This window comes from Patagioenas fasciata, chromosome 15 (assembly GCF_037038585.1).
Source record: "Patagioenas fasciata isolate bPatFas1 chromosome 15, bPatFas1.hap1, whole genome shotgun sequence".
NCBI classification, from domain to species: domain Eukaryota; kingdom Metazoa; phylum Chordata; class Aves; order Columbiformes; family Columbidae; genus Patagioenas; species Patagioenas fasciata.
The window spans coordinates 15748791-15767939 of record NC_092534.1 but is presented as its reverse complement, the minus strand read 5'-3'; the positions used below and the strand labels follow the sequence as shown (position 1 = coordinate 15767939).

Sequence of the window (19149 nt, the reverse complement as noted above, 5' to 3'; positions counted from 1 at the left end):
CATAGTGTCTCATGCACAGTGTCACACAAATGCAAGTGTCACACACATGCACATATCACACACACACGGTTTCTCACATGCACAGTGACACACACGCACCGTGTCACACACGCACACAGTGTCACACACACACACACGGTGTCACACATGCACACAGTGTCACACACACACATGCCCCCCCCGCAGCTCCCCTGGTGCCAACCCGGCTCTCCCAGCGAAGCCGCTTATCGCTCTGTGCTGTGACAGCACGGCCGGACCCAGCCGGGTCGCCCCGAGCCCAAGCGAGCCGAGCTTAACCGGATCGGGTCGTGCCGAGCAGAGCCGTACCGAGCCGTGCCGAACCGGACCGTGCTAGGCCGAGCCGAGCCGCACCGCACACCTCCGCCCCGCACTGCCGCTCCGAGCCGAGCCCATCCTAGCAGAACCGCGCCGAGCCGAGCCCATCCCAGCCGAGCCGTGCCGAGCCGAGCCCAACCCAGCCGAGCCGTGCCGAGCCGATGGGAGCCCCCCAGGCCTGGCAGCGCTGCCCGGCGCCGCCTGCACGGGCAGGGCTCTCCGCCTGACGCAGTGAGGAGCTGCAGCCCTTCTCTTCTCGGAGGCCGGTTCCAGCGCTGGGATTTGCTCGGCTCCGGCTGCGTTTCCCTGCCCACCTCCTGCCCCCGGTTCGCCCGCCTGGAGGGGCGCGGGGAGCCGCAGCTGCGGGTGCGCCCGCCGCCCATCACCGCGCCTCGGGGCTGGGCGCGCCGCCGAGCGCCGGGAGCCGCCGCCGAAGCAGGTAGGTGCGCCCGCAGCCCCCGCCGCAGCCCGCCCGGCCCCCCCTGGCTCCGACCTCGGGCCCAGCCCCGTCCCCGATGCCAGCTCACCCCGGTCCCGCGGCCCCCACCCGGTGTCTCCCCGCCGCGGCGACGCTCGGCGCTGCCGGGGGAGCCCCGGTGAGCCCCGCGCAGCCCCCGGTGGCCACTCCGTGTCGCCAAACTTTTCGTGGCTACAACCCAGGTTGGGACTTCGGCGCGGGGGGGAACCGCGGGGCAGGTGGCGGGGGGAGCGGGGTACACTCCCATCCGCGGGCGGAGGGTCCTCAAGCTCGGCTGGAGCCGCTCCTGCTCCCCTGTTACTCCAGGTGCGAGGAGGGGTCGGGCCCGGAGAGGCTCCCCCCGGCCGGCTTGGGAGCGCGAAGCTGAGGGAGCCCTGCCGGCCGCCCGTCCCGTGTCCTCCCCTCGCCCATGGGGGATCCCCATTTCGGGGTCTCCCCACCTCCTGAGAGGTGCGACCGAGCCGAAGCAGCCTTGGGGAGACCCTGCGTGCCGCTGCTGCAACTGCTCCTGCGGGAAACCCCTGTGCTCCGGGGGAAGAGCCGGTGCCGCGGGCAGCGGTGTCCCTCCGGGGGCAGGGGGCGTCCGCCCCCAGCCCCTCACCACCCCACGGAGCGCTCGGAGGGGAGGGGTTGGGTCTCACCCAGCACCCCAAATACCCCCAGCGTTTCCGGGCCTTGAAGTGGAGGCTGTGGTAGAGCCGCTCCCTGACTCTGCTTCCCCTGCCCCCCCAATCCCTTCTGCATTCCCACGCTTGGACCAGCCTCCCCGCCATGTGCTCTTCCAGCGGCTATTTCTGTCCTCGCGAAACACGCCGCACATAGAGCTTTAATTAAAGAAAATTAGTGGAGGGCGGCCGTAGCTGGGGAGGGGGAGGTGTCCGTGCTCCGGGGAGGGGACATCGCATCCAGCCGGGGGCCGGTCCCCGGGACGGCGCCGGCCCCGCATCCTCGTCCGGTGCTGCTGCAGCCGCACTGGTGGCTCGGGGAGGCGGGGGCAGGTGCCCGTCTCGGAGTCTGAGCCGCTTTCGCCTTTTTTTTTTTTTTTTAAAAAAAAAAAGGTGGAGGGGACGGACAGGAGCGGGCTCCTGCCCGGTGGGTGTGTTGCAGTTTAAATTATAAGGACAGATGTTGCTGTGAAGTTCCGTCTCAGTTCCCGAATTCAGGCTGAGCCCGGAGGACCGGAGCCGGTGTTAAACCGCGGCCGGAGTTGCCAAAGAATTTTCTTGATTGCATTTTAATGAAGCGCTGCCGGTGCTGGGGGCCCGCGGGGCGGTGTGAGGAGGGGTGTCCCGTCCGCTCCCCGGCGTGGGGCTGGGACGCTCACCTCCTTCCCTGGGGGAGTCCCTGTGCAGGACCCCCCGCCCGGGGACCCGCCTGACAATTGCGGGTGAGGTGATGCTTTTTGTGCCCGGAGATGCCAGAGCGGTGGGGGGCAAGCCCCCTCGGGCAGGGCCCCTCTGACCAGCCGAAATCCCTGGGGGTCCCCAGCCCCTGTCCCGCTCGATGTGGAGCGGAGCTGCTCAACCCATGCGCAGCGGGACCCACCGAGCAGCAGCGTCCCGGTGCTGGGGACATGCCGCCCCATCGGTGTGTGTGTTCCTCTCCACCCGCACCCTTCTCTCCTCCTCCATCTCTTCCCGGTAAGAAACCTTCGCATCTCCGCTCATCCCTGCCTTCCCCGGGCCGGGCAGCCTGGGGGAACCGCGGTGCTGCCCACGTCCACGCTGTGATTTGCAGCCCCGGGAAAGCCCAGGGGAGGGAGTGGAAGTGGTGGTGGGGCACACACACACACACTGATATCAACAGGCTCCCCCGGGGCAGAGGAAGCGGGGCCGCCGGGCTCAGCCGGAGACAGCCGCTCACGCCTTCTCCAGCCGGGGACTCGCCTCCCCGCATCAGCTCCGTGCGTTTCGGTGCCGGTTTGCACTGTATTAGATATTTAGAAGTTTGCAGCGGTGAATAAAGCCATCGTTAATCGAAATTGATGGCATCGTTGCAAAGGGGGTGGCACCGCTTGTAAGGAAACGGCATGGCTCGCCTGGGAGCGGGCGGGGTCCTTCGGAGAGTATTTTTAAGGGTTTTCACCCCAAATTAACGGTTTATCGCTCTGAAGGCTCCGCCAGCGCCCAAATCCAAACGCTCCTTTTCAAGTTTCCCACGGCGTCCTCGAGAGAAAAAGCGGATTTCTCTGCCCTGGCTGTCTGGAATGAATAACCCCGTGTAGTGCAGGGAGGAGGCAGTGCCCCTGAAGTTCAGCACTTCAAATTGCTCCCCCTCAGCACCTCCCCCGTTGCTGCCCGGCACCTCGCGGGTCTTACACCCACCCCAGACACCCCGAGTTTGCCCCGGCTTGGTGGGGTGTGCAGGCAGCGGCGGGCAATGGGCAGCGGGATGTTGTCGAGGGGTCCGGGAACGTGTCCCCAGCCCCCCCCGAAGTGCAGCGGGAGGGCAGGCAGCGCTGGGCAGCGGAGGGACCCTCGTCCTGGGGAAAGCTGGGGCAGGGATGGACTTGGGTCGGTGACCTGGAGGAGCGAGCAGCCCGCGGATGGAGGTGTCCTCCCTAGGGCACAGAGGAAGGAACTGGCCGGGGCGGGGGGGGGGGGGCAGGTTCCGCCTGGCGCTCCTCTCCGGGCTTGAGTCAGCGCTTTTGTAAGCCGCGCGGATGGGGCAGCGCTCCGCGGGGCGAGATGCGGTTCTGCCGCGGGTGCGGAGGCAGCGGGAGACGGGGAAGAAGGACGGACTGAGCCGGGGAAGAGGGGGCGAGGGTTGCCCGGGGGCTGGCCGGGGGTGCGGCTGGGAGGCCCCCCCGGTAGCCGCTGCTTTGTGGCGACCGGCGATGGGCAGCGGCGTGGCGCCGGATGGGGCGGGCGGAGGGCAGCGCAGGGAGCCCTGGGGGCGGCCCGACGCCCCAGCGACGGGTGCCAGAGACCGTCTGTACGCCCCCTTCCAGTGCCCACGCCCGCCCACCCCTTCCGCCCCGCGCTGGGGGACGCTCCCCCGGCCCATCGCTTCCCACGCGTGTCCCAGCCCGGCCGCCCCTCCGGGCTGGGGCAGCGCCGCTGTGTGACAGCAGAAAGTGGCTGGAAAGGGGCGAGGCGTCACACGCTCTGCCTCCGGGAGGCAGGGAAACGCTGAGGGACCGATGGGAAGGCATGAATGAATGAATCTCCATAAAGAGCCTCAAGCAGCAGGGAGAGGGAGAGAGGAGGAGGAAGGAGGAGAGGAGGAGGAAGAAGAGCAAGAGGCAGCAGGGCAGGCAGCAGCAGACGTGACGCCGGCAGGTAAGGAGATGCCGGTGGCCTCACGGTCCCGCGGTGCCTGGGCTGGCAGGCTGGGGAGCGCTGCCCGAGGCGGGGGGGAGGACAGGAGACGCCAGGACCCTGCGTGTTTTTTCTTTTTTTAATTTTATTTTTATTTCTTGACGGGAGATGGTTCCCTCCTGCCTCCTTGCAAAATGTGCGATTCCCCAAACTTCCCAGGACTTTCCCCCGGAACTGCCGCCCCACGTCCCCTGGCTCCGGGGAGGTTCTGAGGCGCCGGGCTGAGCCCCTTCCTCGGGGCATCCCCGGCCGGGCAGGGTGGCAGCCAGCTGGGCCCAGCCGGGCTGTGCTGGGCGCTGCACGCCGCGGCGGGAGCCGTGCCCTGGCCCTGCCGACCGCGGCGGTAACTCCCCGGTGGGGACCGGCACCGGCCGCCGGACCTGCTCCGCATCGGGGCAGCCCCGAGCCGCGCCCAGCCCAGCCGGTGGCGATGCAACTGCCTCGGCCTGCTGGCGGGATTTACCTCCGCGGGAGCGTCCGGCTTCTGCTCCGGCCCCCTTTGCTTTGGAGGGGGTTGCAGTGGGGAGCTCCTCTCCCGCCGGTCTCGGTCCCCCATTCGCTGCTACGTCCCTGCTGCAGTTACATAAGGCAGAGGAGCGCGCAGCCAGCGCTAACGCGGGCCAAAGCACCGGGATCCTTACCCAGGGATGTCCAGAGCTGTGCCCAGCCCTGTCCGGCTGCTCCCCATCCTCTGCCGCACTTGCCCCGCTGCCTGGGGTGAGCCACCCCGCTGCCCGCCCCTGCCTGCTGCAGGGATTGTGCTTGCGGGTCACGCAGGCAGCTGGTGGGGGACAGGTACACACATGCATACACATGCACACCCCCTTCCCTGCCCTGCAGCCTGCGCTTTGGCTCTCGCGCAGAGCAGCCCCGCACTGACACTGCTTAAATGCGTGTAGCCCCCGCTGTGCACACACATGCCCGCAGATGTAGCAGCCTTGCCCTCGCAGATGGGTCCACTCCAACGTGGTGCACGCTGGAAGTGTTTGCACACAAACACACCGCGGTAGGCAGCACACAGGTCATGCTCTCGCACGCACGTGGGGTAGCGCATGCCATGGGCTACTGCACACCGTGGCCTGTGCTCTCCTTGCACAGGCAGGGAACTTGTGCAGGACGGGGCTGGCTCCCCCATCACAGCGGCTCCCAGCCTGGGCGAGCGCTGGGAAACCTGCAGGCCTGGCAGGGCAGCCCCGGCTGGCTATGGGGGGCAGCTCTGCGGCTGCCCGTGGCTTTCCCCTCCCTGGCCGAGGTGATCTGAGGAGGGATCAATAATGCCTTTCTGATTGGCTTCAATTCCCCATTCAAAGTAGTCACTGCATTAGGACTTGATTTTTCTCCCCTTTGACTCCCGGCCAGATTAGATTGTGAATTTGGCTGATTTCAAGCAACTGGGGGAGGGAAGAGTCATACAGAGAGCGCGAGAGAACTGAAATATCCTACAGGATCCCCTGGAGGGGAGAGAAATCAGGTCTAGATAAGAGCTTGTTCTCCCTGTCTGGCTAATGCTTTCCTGTTTGATGATCAGAAAACACAAGATCTAACCTCTCACCAGGATAGCTTAACTATAAAGGTCAGGTTTTTGGCTTGTTCAAGATGCAACATTCATTATTATGAGCTATGGATTATTTATTTTGGTTTTCCCATCATATGCTAAATATAGGGTTGCACAATACATGAGAACAGAAGGACATGGCCAGTGCTTTGGAGGTTTCCGAGTCAAGCTCTGGATGCAGCGCTGAGGTTGGAGAAGCTGCGATAGGGACAAGGCACGCAGTCTGTGCCCTGGAGAGCCCAGTGCCGTCCCGCCTGTTTAGAGTCTTAACCTCATCCTTGGGCAATATTTTCTGATGCTTATTTTCTTGTGTATGTGCTGGGGACAAGCGAGCGTGTTATGTCAGTGAAGCCGTGTGTCCCAGAGGGACACAGAAAGCAGCAGCGTTGGTCCGAGTGGAGTTTCCCTGCTGGCTGCTCCAGGGCTGGGATTTCACACCAAGAAAAGCCACAGCAGCACAGCAACACCCGCAGCATCCCAGCTGCTGGCACTTGGCTGTGAATTGGTGTTAACTCCAGGTGTAGCAAAAGCCTGGGATTACGTGGTTTCTCAGCAAAGGGCACTGGGAAGTCTGGTGGAGCAGAGGGGCTTAAGAAGGAGCTGCTGTGGGGAGTCTCAGGAAGAGAGGATGGGGTTTTGCTGCAGGTAGGCTGTGCCTTTCAGAGTGATCTGTGATGGGGAGTAATCAGCAAAGCTTTGAGAGGAAGGGTGGGAGAGGGAAGAAGCTACTGCAGGGTTTCAAGGGGGTGTGAGCTGGGAGCACAACCTTCAGCTGTGTTTTGCATGATCCCGTATGGTTGCTGGATTTTTTTTGTGTGTGTTATGAGCCTGAGGTCTGTAGGGAGTGTGAGCGAGTGTGATGGCAGGATGGCACTGGGGAGGGGTGTGGTGAGGCGGAGGTGTGATGGTGAGCAGCACATTGGGCCCAGAGGAGGCTGGTGGGTAGGAGAAGACCTGTATGGGGCTCGGTGGTACAACTATGGAGCCATGCATGGCCCCAAACTGCAGGTGAGGAATGAGGCAGAACTGTGAAACCACTAGAGCTGTGGGGTGAAGGGGCTGAAGACCCTGAGCCTTGGTCCCATGTCTGCTACACCCCCAGGAGACAGGGGCAGCCAGGGTGGCAAGGGCTTGGTGGGGAGGAAGAGTGTGAAGTGATATGGGAGGTGTAGTTTGGCTGCTGGAGTGGTGTGAGTATAGATACTACCAGTAGCACAAGGGTTGTCTGGGTCCCTGAGGTATCACTGTAATAGAAGCAAATAATAATAAATATCTAAGAAAGCAGCTGTGAGAGCTCTCTCCAGGTGAGAGGGACCTGGAGCCTCTGTGCACCATGAGGAGCTGGGGCAGGAGTGGCTGAGGAGGTGGCACAGACGGAGCAGGGTGCCCATCAACCTGGGTGGAGGAGATGCAGGGATGCAGGAGAAGATGGGAGCTGGTGTGGTTGTGACAGCGATCTGAGAGAAAGGCGTGTGAATTACAAAAAAAAGCCCCGAAACCTCAACAAACAAACAAAACCCGTATCAATCAGGTGAGGCTTGTAATCTGTCATTTGGGTCTGGGCTCTGTATCACCTGGCGTGGTCCCCCTGCAATGTGGGTGTCCCAGGATGGGGTCCAGACCTGTGACCCCTGGTCCTGCCCAGCCTGGGCACCAACCCATTGGGCATTTTGTTCAAACACACATCGTCTCCACTAAGGGCTCTCTGTGGAAAAGCCAGATGAACACAAGGTTACCCCCCAGCCCTTTCTCCTTTGTGCTTAGAGGGAAACAGAGAGCTCCAAGGTTTGGATTATTTTTCCTCCCCCATTTCAGCATTTCTTTGGGAGCTGGACAAGGGCAATCTCTGTAGCTTGCTTGTATTTTTAAATCAGCAGGAATAAGTGTATGGAAATGTATGTGTTTTACTGTATCAGCTACTATCAGCTTTTAGCTTTATTACAGTAAGTGCAGAGTTTTTTGTGGGCCAAACTCATTCATTGGATTTAATGGAGTTAAACTGCAGGCAGATTTGGCAACTTGTTTGTGTAGATCTTTGTAAAATGGACAGGCAGAGATAATAAAATTTTATACTTTATATGGCATCTTTTAGGGAAAAGTCTTCCAATATGTTTTATAAACAGCATGCATATTTTGCTACAGTGTATGCTAATACCTAAATACAAGATGCTTTAAAGCTGATTTTTTCTTTTCATCTTTCCTAGAGCTGTATATGTGTGTGTGAACTTGGATCTGCCCGTGTTATTTTCTCATGCTGCTTTCCTTACAAGTGCCTTGAGTGGTTTTAAACAGTTTCACTGGATTTCTTTCTCTCCTTTTGGTGTATTAGTATCTTTCCCTAGAAACACAGGTGTAGTAGGAACCGTAAGCCTCACTGCTAAGGGCTCAAAAGAAGGGGAGAATAATGTGTGTAAAACCTCTTGCTGAATACCCAAAGCACTATGAAACGGTCCCAGCTACAAATGCAACATCTTGAGGCCTTTCGCAGGTACAAATGTCTGCTGTGAAACCTTTGAGGGGCTGACTTAGCCCCCCTGCCCCAAGGTGCTGTTTTCTTCTGTTTCCAGGGTGTGATGATATTGGTTTCTTGACCTGTTCAGGGCCTTTCCCTGTGTAATGTGGAACAAACTGATGCTTGAAGCTGTAAGAAAAGAAATGTATTTTTAGAAGATGGATTTGTTTTTTGATGAGATATTTGATGTTTTTCCAGGCTCTAAATGAATTAGACCCAGACCTATGGCTACTGGGCACAGGGATGTGGTTGGTGCACTGAGCTAATTTATTGCACAGCTTTGACTTATCGAATGGTCATCACTGCCCCATATGGAGCACTTGGATATGTGGAACTGAGGAGAGAGGATATAGATATATGGGATAAATGCAAAACAATGGTGAATGACAAGGACATAAATCTGGAGATTCTGGTGACATTAAAATAAATTGCAGGTAGTGAGGCGTGAGATGTATGTGATGTCAAAGGAAACCTATAATGCATTTATATCCCAGCTCAGGATTTGCTGGAGTTTCTAAATAATACATTAATTCAATTACACATTCTTAATTAGTGTTTGCTCAGGTTGGAGCAGCGTCATTAATTTACTTTTACTACCTCTTATTTTTATTTTGCTGGCGTGTGGGTTTTGTTTTTCGACTCTTGCCCCTCTGTGCTTTGTGAGACGCGAACATTCAGCTGTGACGCTCACATCACAAACTGCAGCTTCTTTGGTAACATACCAGTTTTCTATATTGTGAATATTTTTATGCTCACAGGCTGCACAGCACTGACCTGACCCCGTAATTGGAGAAAGAGGGAGAAAAGACCCCTGATGTGAAGTTGCTGCTTTTAAATGCCGAACAGCATCCTTTCTGGGTAGACCAGAGTGCTGGAGCAGGGTTAGGTCCTTCGGACTCCCCTAAATGAGGATTTTTTTACATGCATTTGTGTTTTTCCTCCCTGGAAGCTCCCGGTGGTTGCAGGGACGGGTGCTCCCATCCCTCTGGGGTGGCTGTGAGCACCCAGGGCTGCTCCTCTCTGCCGCTGGTACCCGGAGCTGCTCAGGGATGGGGGGCGCAGGGTGCTGCGTGTCATCCCGTGAGGTTTGTGTCTGTCTGTGTCTGCACAGCAGGAATTGAGGCATAACGCTTCTAACACCGTGTCCTTTATCGTGTTGTCCTGAGGGGAGGCGTCCTCTCAAGACCTGATCTCGGGTGTCTGCTCTTCAGCTCCTCCTGGGAAGGAAAGTTGGGTCTGGGGCACACATGAGGGCTCTGGTCTTCTGCACAAGGCAGGTTTGGCATTAGCACTTGTTTGTAGTAAATATATTAGCTGGTTTATTTAAGATATAGGAGGATGACAGATCAGGGAGACTGATACAAGCCAAGACTGCTCCCTCCAAGCCGTGCCTTCCAGGAGTGGATGAACACTCGTCCCAAGTTTACAGCGAGGAGGTTGGGTTTTCCTACCCCCCCCCCGCCCCATTTCTTCCTTTTAATTCTTGTTTCTGGCTTTGTTTCTCTTCCCCACCCTCTGCCCCCGCTCTCCTCTCGCTCGGAGGTGAGCGATGCTGCCTCGAAAGCCCCATTCATCACCGCCTGCTCGCGAGGCACCGGCAGCCGCCGCCGCTCCATTGATTGACTGTGGCGGTGAGTGAATTTAAAGTCATTACACTCCTGAGACAGCTTTTAAATATGACGAGATGGAAATCAAATCTGTAAGAAGCCTTGTGGAAAAAAGGGGTATCTGCAGCTGGGGAATCCCATGTGGCTTCAAAACACTGCTCTGGACCTCGTGGGTGTCCCTGTGTGAGCTGGGACCGCTCGGTGCCGCTGAGCCAGGACCAGGCAGGCAGCTGCCGGTGGAGAATTGGGTAGAAATATTTCACTGTAGAAAAGACTGTTGTGTAAAGCCATCCATCGGCTGTCTATCTCGTGCTTTGCATGAATTAATGAGCTGATTGATTAGGAAAACCTTGAAGCAGCCAGGTGAGGTAGATGATTCTTTCTTGACGTTACAGGTGCGGGAAACTTGAGGCACAGAGGTTAAGATTACGGTTACCAAGGTACAGGTGTGTGTGTGGTTTATTTTTCCTCCATTAGCGTATGCTGTGGTCAAGCCACTTTTCTGTGATGTTGTACTGATTGATCAGTCTGATTTTTTTTGGGTGCTTTTTGGCTTTGAGAGCTCGGTACAACTGCAGCTTGGCCCTGGAGAGTCTCAGCTCGGGATCTGATTTTTCCAGTGTGTTTGTGGCAAAACAGCACAGTCTGCTGCGGCTCTTGGCTGTGATGTTTGTAACCGACAATCTCTTTACATGGGATAAAACAAACTGGCTGCTCCTTACAACATTGGCTGTTTTAACACACCTTCCTCTCACCCTGCACCCATAAGGTTTTCCATAAGCATCGCTGTATTTCTCCAAGTAATTCTCTGGCCACCTGCAGCTTGCAGAGAGCCTGGATGCACAGAGCATCTCTCTCCTCTCTGCTGCTATGAGTGCAGCTTTTCAAGAACGGTGCATTGAGCAACTGTCACTCCACAGCCCCAAAATCTATCAGAGGGAATGACAGAGACTGTGAGCATTAATCTTTCAGTATCATCAAAATGAAGTTGTTGCAATAGAGCATTGTTGAAGGATAAATGCCTTTACTTGAGCTCAGTGCTGGTTCCGTTCATGCTGGTGGTTCACCAAGGTGTTCTAGCAGGAGGTGATAATTGCATGGCCCAAGTGCTCATCTTGTGACATTAATTAACTCTTCCCTCACCAGCCTGAGCAGCTGGTCAGTCTGATCACAAGGAAAAAGCCTTGGACAGTTAGAGTTGAAGTAGCTTCTTTTCATCACTGTGCTGAGAAGTTTGTGCCTGGCCCTGCCTGAGTAAAAGCCGGAGTGTGTGGAGCAGCCCTGAAAGGGCATTTTCCACCTACCCTTCTGGGCTCTTATTGCAGAAAGCATAAAGTTGTTAAAGCAATGCAAAAAAGGGCAATTATTAAAAAACAAAAAAGGTATTGAACATCTGATTTAGGATATAGAAATACTTCTGTTTTACTCCTGCCACATGTTGTGACCTGGAAACAAACCCCATAACCTTTGTGCTGGTTCTGCCCCTGCTCAGGGCAGATGCAGTGAGTGTGACAGACAGGGCATCCGTCAGGGCTGGCGGGACGAGGGATGTCACCGAGCCGATTACCTCCTATGGGTGGCGGGGGACACTGCAGTAATGTCACTTGCAGCCACCTTCTCCTGGGAAGGCGTTGCTGAGCAGTGAACGGCAAGGTCTGGCGTGTGGCCAAAGGGGATGGAGAGGGCTGGAAGCGGCTTTCTGTTTAAAATGCGGGAGTTCAAACCTGCCTCGTGTTTTATGGCACCACTGAACTTCTATAGTGTCTGTGTTTGAGTCTCTTTCCCTAGAAGCTGTGAGGACCTGGCCCATGCTAGGGCAAGGCTGGGCTTTGCGAACTGTGCAGCCGAGCAGGACTCCGATGTGGGAATGGGATTGAGCTGTGCGTTGTGTTTGTAGAAAACGAGTTTCTTGGTTGCAGGAATCACATGCAATTATCTCTTCATTTATTTCTGGGGGTTGGAACTAGGTGAATTTTAAGGTCCCTTCCAAACCAAACCATTTTATGGTCTGCCCAGCTTGGCCATGCAGGCTGGTGGGACTGAACTGCGGGATGCGAACCGGTTGGGTGGGGATGGACGCCCAGCTGAGCCCATCCCGTGTTGCTCACGTGGCCTGGCTCCAGTTTATCTTGTTTAGGGAAATGCTGAAGCACAGGAATAAAGCAACTGCTCCTGGAGGACATCTACCACAGAGGAGTAAAAGGAAAACTGCAATAAGTCAACATGTTTCAACAGCTGTCCCAGTTCATGAAGGAGCAGAAATTGGGCTGTGGATTTTGTGTAACTGCTTCATCTTTCAAGAAAGAAAGGGAAATAAATCTGTGGGATGCGATTCTTGAAGCTCCCTAAGAAATCATAGAATCACTTAGGTTGGAAAAGACCCTTAAGATCATTGAGGCCACCAGTAATGCTTACAAGCAGATTAATTGTCACCACCCCATGGAAGTTCAGAGGAGTTTGTTGCATTGTTTACTGTGTGGGTCAGTTTTTTAATCCTGAGCTTCTGCAAATGGTTTTGCAGGGAGGTCCTCTTCTGTATTATAATCCTTTCAGGTTATGAACTTGGTTAGAAGTTCTCTAATTTCACATTGGCTTTAAGAAAAATCCCCAAACTTTCTGCATGGCTTTTTCCCCTCTTAATGAAGAATTACTAGTTCTTGTTCTGAATTCTGCCCTCCCTGTCCCTGTCTTACTAATGAAACAACCATAAGGCAGCATTGTGCCTATAGCCCTTAGGATGATGCGCTGCAACTCTCACTTGTGATGGCGAACAGGTTAATACTCTTCATTTTAATTAGGCTGGGCTGGGAAATAAGTGTTTCACTTATTGATCTTACCTTTCCCCCCCATTTATTTTGAAATGCTGTTTATTTTCAGCAGGCAAAATCTGTAGTATTGTGGCAAATCTCGACTTTCTTCTGTGGTTTAGTTTAGGAGCAGCTCCTCAGAGCCAGGGCTTGGGGGGTTCCTTGCTGCTGCTGAATTGTAGGTGACGTGCTCTTCTGCAAACAGGGCATGAAGAGCTGGCGATGGGCACCAGATGGGAAACAACCTTCAAAGCTGGTCAGGTTTTCTGTGACCATCTGAGAGCCTCTTATAGCTGTGAGGGGAATCCTGGCAGCTGCACCCAGTGGCTAAACCCAGAGGTGAGGTGAGATGCCCAGGGTTACCTGGGGTGCTGGGACCAAGTGCTTTGGCACCTGCTTCTGCTCTAACCACAAGATTTATTTCCTCTCTTGGTCCTTAGTTTTGCAGCGCAGGAAATTTTTGCTTAATTTTAAGTGTTCTCCTAAATCTTGGTGATGGCAGATTGACGTAAGCGTGTGCTGGATCAGGGCCTGTTCTCTTATGCATATGGATGTGTACACAGCTGTAAGCGTTTTCCATCTTTAGGCTCCTGCAGTCCAAGGGAGACATCTTCCCTCTCTGCCCGTGGATGTGTCCTCCTCACCTTGCACCACAAGCAGCATTGGGCCCCCCTGGCCTCCAGGATGAGAACATGAGCGTGAATTTGGATAGAATTGCCGGTTGCTTTGATCGTTCATTGTCTATCGAGTTTACTGATGAAGCCAATGTGTGCACAGCATCCTGGGCATGGCAGTGGGGTGAAAGCCTGGGTGTTGCTGTAGAATCTCCCCTGGACCATGTGAGCTCAGATTCCTCCCAGCCTGATGCTCTGGGAGGTTTTGGGTTGTGTCTGAGCTCAACGGCAGAGAATTACATGTTGGTCATGTCTCATCTTCCAGAGCTTGCCCTGGGTTGTGCTTTTACTGATGCCACCAGCAGCTAAAATGTGGCTGCTGCCTTGGAGGAGAGAGCAGTAGCTCCCAAAAAGGGTGATGCAGACAGGTTGGGCTGGGTGGCAAGGCAAGTGATGCTCATCCCAGCCAGGAAAATGCACATGGAAGAGTCCAGGGTCCCTTCAGCCATGCTATGTGATATCCCTTCAGCCATGCTGTAGCCCTGATGCTTAAGAGAGAGCTAAAGGTGCTTCCTCATCACTGTGCAGTGTCTGAGCTTTCCTAGAGGTCTCCATCCATTTACCAGTGCTCGTGAAGCTCTGAGATGATGCTGGATGGCAGCCTGATGAAACTGCAGGTGGAAGATTAAATCAAAATAAAAGTGGTGGGGGAACCAAGTCAGTCCAACTCAGTTTATAGCAATTCCGTCTTATTTAAATTAAAAGGGATAGTAATGTATAAGCCATTTAAATATTTAATCTGTGGAAGAGCCCTGAACGAGCTCATACTACTTGCACATGGGTAATGAGCAAGCGGCTGTGGCAGGGGGAGCAGGGGTGGCAGTGGGGACACCAGCCCTGCTCAGGTCTGTGTTCATATAGGGGAGGCATCTGTACCCCCACTTTGTCTCTGGGCTGACCAGAGGGTTATGGTCAGAGTGTTTTATTTAAACAGGGGGTTCATTTTACTCTCTAGCTAGTGAAAATTATTTGTCTTAACAGGTTTGGTCTGACTATCTGGAGGTGAGGGCCTCATCCTGCCCCTCTGTGCATTCTGCCTGCTGGGTGCCTGGTGGCTCTGGAGGATGCTCAAAATAGCCCCAAATCAGAGCTGTGCTTGCCCAACCTTGTGAAGAGTCACAAGGTCACTGGTGTAACTGGGAGGAGAATTTGTCCTTCTAGCTTTAAAAATAGCTGTGTTTTCTTTAATGGCATTTTCCTTGGGGCAGCCCAGGAGCTTGCAGGAGTGCGCAGCCCAGTCGAGGTGCCGCTGAGCGGGAAGGGCTGCCAGGTTGCTCCAGTTAATCCCATTTCTGAAACACATTTGTCTTTAAAAATGAACCGAAACAAGCAAAACTTCCTCCTCCCCAGATATTTTTATTTTCCTGGCTTCCTATAGCCACATTGAAGAGGTTTCCTCTGCAGAAAATGCTCCCTTTGGTATTGCTAAACAGGATTCTGTGCTCTCCAGTGGCTGAAGTGTTTAGTTAAGGTCCAAGGGGTGTGCTGCTTTTTCCATACTGACTCTGTCCTTACCGAAGTGTGGGCTTTCTAGCAATGAGCCATTTGGGGCTTATCGCTGGGAAGTGCTGCAAATGCCAGACCTGTGCTTACACGGGAAGAGAAATCCATGAATTTTTCCACATTAGCAAGATCTTCAGCTCCTACTGAAGGTGTCTCTGGCTGCAAGTAATGAGATACGGCTCTGCCAGAGAGCTCTGAAGAGGCAGACACCTGCGTAGAACATTTAAATGTGGATTTCATGCCTCGGAAAACCATCTATAAGGAAAGATGCAGGTGCTGGTTGATTCTCAGCCATGCAACAGGTAACTTGGGCTCCACAATAGCGATGTTGTTGAAGCAAAGACGTGTCTGTCTTTAATCTGACTCCAGAGATGTGTGTTAGGGAGCCCAGGGCTGATGCTGGCTGGGTTGTCTCAAGGGCTGCAGCACAGCATGTGGGGACATGTCAGCCCCTGGGGTCAGTGCTGTCCCCGTGGGTGCCTCCCCACGCGCTGGTTGCACGGGATCCTGCTGGTTCAGCTGCTTCTGTGTCAATTTTTGTGTGTAAAAGCTCCATTAAAGGTTGTCACGGCCTGAGATGCAGGTGGACTTGAGGCAGGTTTAGCGCAGCCGGGGTGGTCAGGACAGAGTTACCTTCCCAATTACCGCCTCTGGCGGCACATGCTGCAGGAAAAGCAAGAAGTAAATTGAACCTCTGTTTGTTGTCCTTAAGGTCTGTCTGTTAGCTAATGAGGCAGGTGGCTGAACCTCTTATTAGATAATACCACCTAGCACTTTTTTTAGAGTTATAGGTAGTAACTTGGTTAAACCCAAGCTCTGTATCGACAAGGGGCTGAAAACAGGACCTCCTGCTGGTGATTTGATTTCGGTGTGGAGGCTGCGCTGGGTTCTTGGTAAGAAGGGCAGGTCTGTGTCTCGGTGAGCTCTGTAGAGCAAACCCACCCTGGGAGGAGGGAGCATCAGCTCTGCTGCTTGGGCCCTGCAAGCACGATGCTGAGCATCGCCTGTGCTCACCCAACTGTGCGCAATGGTCACGGCCATGGTCAAGATCTGTTATGACCCCCTCAGCACAGCAGTGCCTTGTTTGTGGGGTCCCTGGCAGCCCTCTGTGCCCCCAGATTTACCTCCAGGTGCTCCCGTGCAGCATCACGTTGGTGAACTCATCACCCTTTTCCTTGCCCCCGTCCTCACACCCCATGGAGCTGCTGTGTGGTTTTTGTGCCGGGCACGTAGATAATGTCTATTTGTAAAACAATACTTCAGCATTACTTAGTGAAAACACAGGCAGCATTGTACAGCTGGTAGCAACATTGATTGAAATGATATTTAATCCAAGGAAAATACATGATACATAGTCTAGGATTTCTTGCTTATCCATCATACAATGCGGTTCATGGGGATTAAATATCCCTCCTGTAAAGTTGCTTGAGATCAGTGTTGTTATTTGTTTTGCAAATGATCCTGACAGGGATGCTGAGTGCTATTGATTACCAATGGTTCTTTAAAAATTACTATTATACTGCAAAATATGAACCTTGGGGGTATCCAGTTATATGATAATGGAAAGGCACTGGTGTGTAATGACACATGCATCATAATAAATTTGCTCTTCTTATATAATGGAGATTGAAAGGGGCGTGATTTATGACCAATAGCATTAGCTGCCTGCCATGGTACGTCCAAGGTAACGTGATGAAATTGCCTGGTTGTTCATTGTGGCAAGAACTACTAATGATTAGGAAAGCAATTTAGGAAAAAAAAAATGAAGGGAAAAAATGCCCTTATTCTGAGCAAAATCTCCTCCGTCTTCCTGTTTAAAATAGGTGAACCGCTCTTCTAATTCATAAATAGCTGAAATCTCTCCATCGCTCTCCCATGCTCTGCTCCAGGAGCACCCACAAAGCACTGCACAGATGGAAATGGAAGCTGCCAGTCCTAGAGGAACTCCTGGGTTTGCTGGGAAAGCCTCCACGGAGCTCCTGGCCACGGTTGTGATGAAAGTGCAAATGAGAGCCCCAAACCAGCTGGGAATTTCAATGTGGTGATGCCCTTGAAGCCAATGGAGGACACTCATGTTGAGTTGTGTGCTCTCGTTCCTGATGATAAACATATGACAATGCAACCGCTTATCTTCCAGGCTTTCTGGGTGTTTCCCAGCTCCATAGCTGAGGACTGAACTCTTGATGCGTTTTGAGTGGAGCCAAAGGGCTGCTTCAGGCTCTTGGTGGCTTGAGCAGTGTCACAGGGACCTTTGTCAACTTGGGGACAGTGCTGGGTGCTGTGACCTTGCCCTGGCCACGTGCTCTGGGTGGCTGAGAAGTACTTTTGATTGCCTTTCCATCATGGCATGGCACAGAGGGCTGGTAGGGAGGACTCGACACCAGGTCTGCAAGGGGTGATGTGTTGAGGAAGGTGTCTGGTATGAAGGTTAAATCAGATGCTTCTTGCCGTGGCCATTCTGTGCTCTTGGCATCCTGCTGCATAAACCAAGTGATGGCAATGCAAATAAGCCTGTTCCTCATCCCGCTGCTGATCTACAGTGGGATCCACAGACAGTGGGTACCTTACTCCGTGCTTCTGTATTATCACACTCAACAGTAGCTGGGCATGGAGAAATATGCGTCCAGGAGCCAGTGCCAGCAGAATCTTGTGTAAATCAAAAGGAAGGGAAAAACAGTTTCCTTTCTTCCTCTGGCACCTTCTCAGCATCTTTTGTCATGAAGTCATGTATTGCACTGAGAGTTATCAGGCTGCCAATGTGGAGAAATACCCTTATTCTCCCTGAAATGCCCATGGGCAGGAGACCTCCTCCACAGTTACTGATTTGTTTTCACCCTGTGTTCATTTATTTTGCTGCACTGCAGTAGGGACACTTGAACAGTAATTTCTTTAAAGAGACTCTGCACTTGATAACGTGGTGCTTCAGGTGAGGGAAGAGGAAGGTGTGTGCTTGTTTAGATATTATTCTGTGAGCTGTACAAGGTCCAAAGATGCAGCTTCAGCTTCCCGTGAATCCTCCTGGCTCGCTTGGAAATGGGATGGAGGAAGGCTGAAGTAGCTCAAGAGAACTGAGCCCAAAGGTACCATGGTTGGTGGAAGCTGGGTGCAGGGCTCTACTCTTACCCACCTTATCGAGAGGAATTATTTCCCCTGCCTGAAGTAGAAATAATGCCCTGGTTTGAGGCTGCCAGGCTGGCTCCTTGGTGGAGAATGGGGATGGGTGAATGCATCCCAGAGCAAAGAGGGGCAAAGGCTCCTTGAGACAGCTCCATGGAAGCAATTTGCAATATAAACACCAGCGCAGGGTAAAATTCTTCCCATTGTGAGAATGTTAGCAGTGGAAATGCTGCCCCTTGGCTTGCAATAAAGTGATTATTTATCGTGCTGTTTTCTCAGTCCAGGTCCTCTGCAGGTCACCGTGTGCTCTGCCCCGTCTTGCAACCTGTTCATAACCATGTTGTGATCCAGGAGTAACTGACAGCTACAGAGATGCTGCTTCTTGTTAGGGAAGGGCCGTGTGTGTGGGGGGCCTTTGATTTTGCAATAAAAATTAAATCCCAGGGTTTTGTCAATGCTTCAGATATGAGATTCTCTGCTTATAGTGACAGAGATCTTGTCAAAGGAATTGAAATGTCAAGATTGTGGAGGAGGAGGGGGGATCACAAGGTGGGACTCAGAAATACCAGCATAAGGGGCCTCTGGGACTCTGCAATCCAGTTTCCCCACGAAACAGGACGTTTGCCAGTGGTGTATCAGGTTAGTTTTGACTTTATCCTACAACACCTGTCAGGATGGGTGTAGTTGTTGCGTTGGTGCTCGGGTCCCTGCCTCCCTGAGGGAGCAGAGGTATTTGGGGGGTACAGGTCACAGGTTTCATCCTGTGAGTACATAGACCCAATGCAAGATCCTCTGGCACTTCAGAAAGGCAGAGCAGGACCTGAGCTGGAGAAGTTTTAGGAGATGGAGGGAAAGGCTGTGTCTGGCTGTTTATTCATGTTTATCATGCCCAGCTGAAGCTGGGTCAATGTACAGAACTGGTCAGGAGATGCCCTTATCAGGAGTGCTTGATCTCTGCAGAGATGTGCATGGATGCGAATATGCTGGAGAACGAGGTTTTTCCCATCATTACTGTTCTCCGTGTCCTAACCTGATGTCTGTGATCCAAACCATTCCAGGAGAGAGAGCTCTCTTGCAAGAACTCTTTGAGTAGCAAACACTTCACAGTGACTCAGGGGAGGCTGGAGTGGGAGGAAAAGAGCCCTTGTCTGTCAGGTGGACCTAAAAGTAGCAGTATGAATGGTATTGGCACTGTCATTACTGTAAAGCTTTGTGGGACGCTGTCACATGTATGGATTCT

The 19149-nt window shown here is 53.7% G+C and overlaps 1 protein-coding gene across 3 annotated transcripts in view; it reads left to right on the top strand.

The window, feature by feature from the left end:
• Nucleotides 1–235: 235 nt before the first annotated feature.
• Nucleotides 236–19149, top strand: part of ELFN1 (extracellular leucine rich repeat and fibronectin type III domain containing 1) — a 105343-nt gene continuing 86429 nt past the window's right edge. The window contains exon 1 of one of the 3 annotated variants that reach the window (XM_065851195.2): nucleotides 236–775. The gene's annotated coding sequence lies outside the window, so the exon portion shown is untranslated. Of the gene's footprint in view, nucleotides 776–3786; nucleotides 4096–19149 lie in introns of those variants that run through there. The other 2 variants (XR_011741503.1, XM_065851194.2) reach the window with 2 other exon arrangements.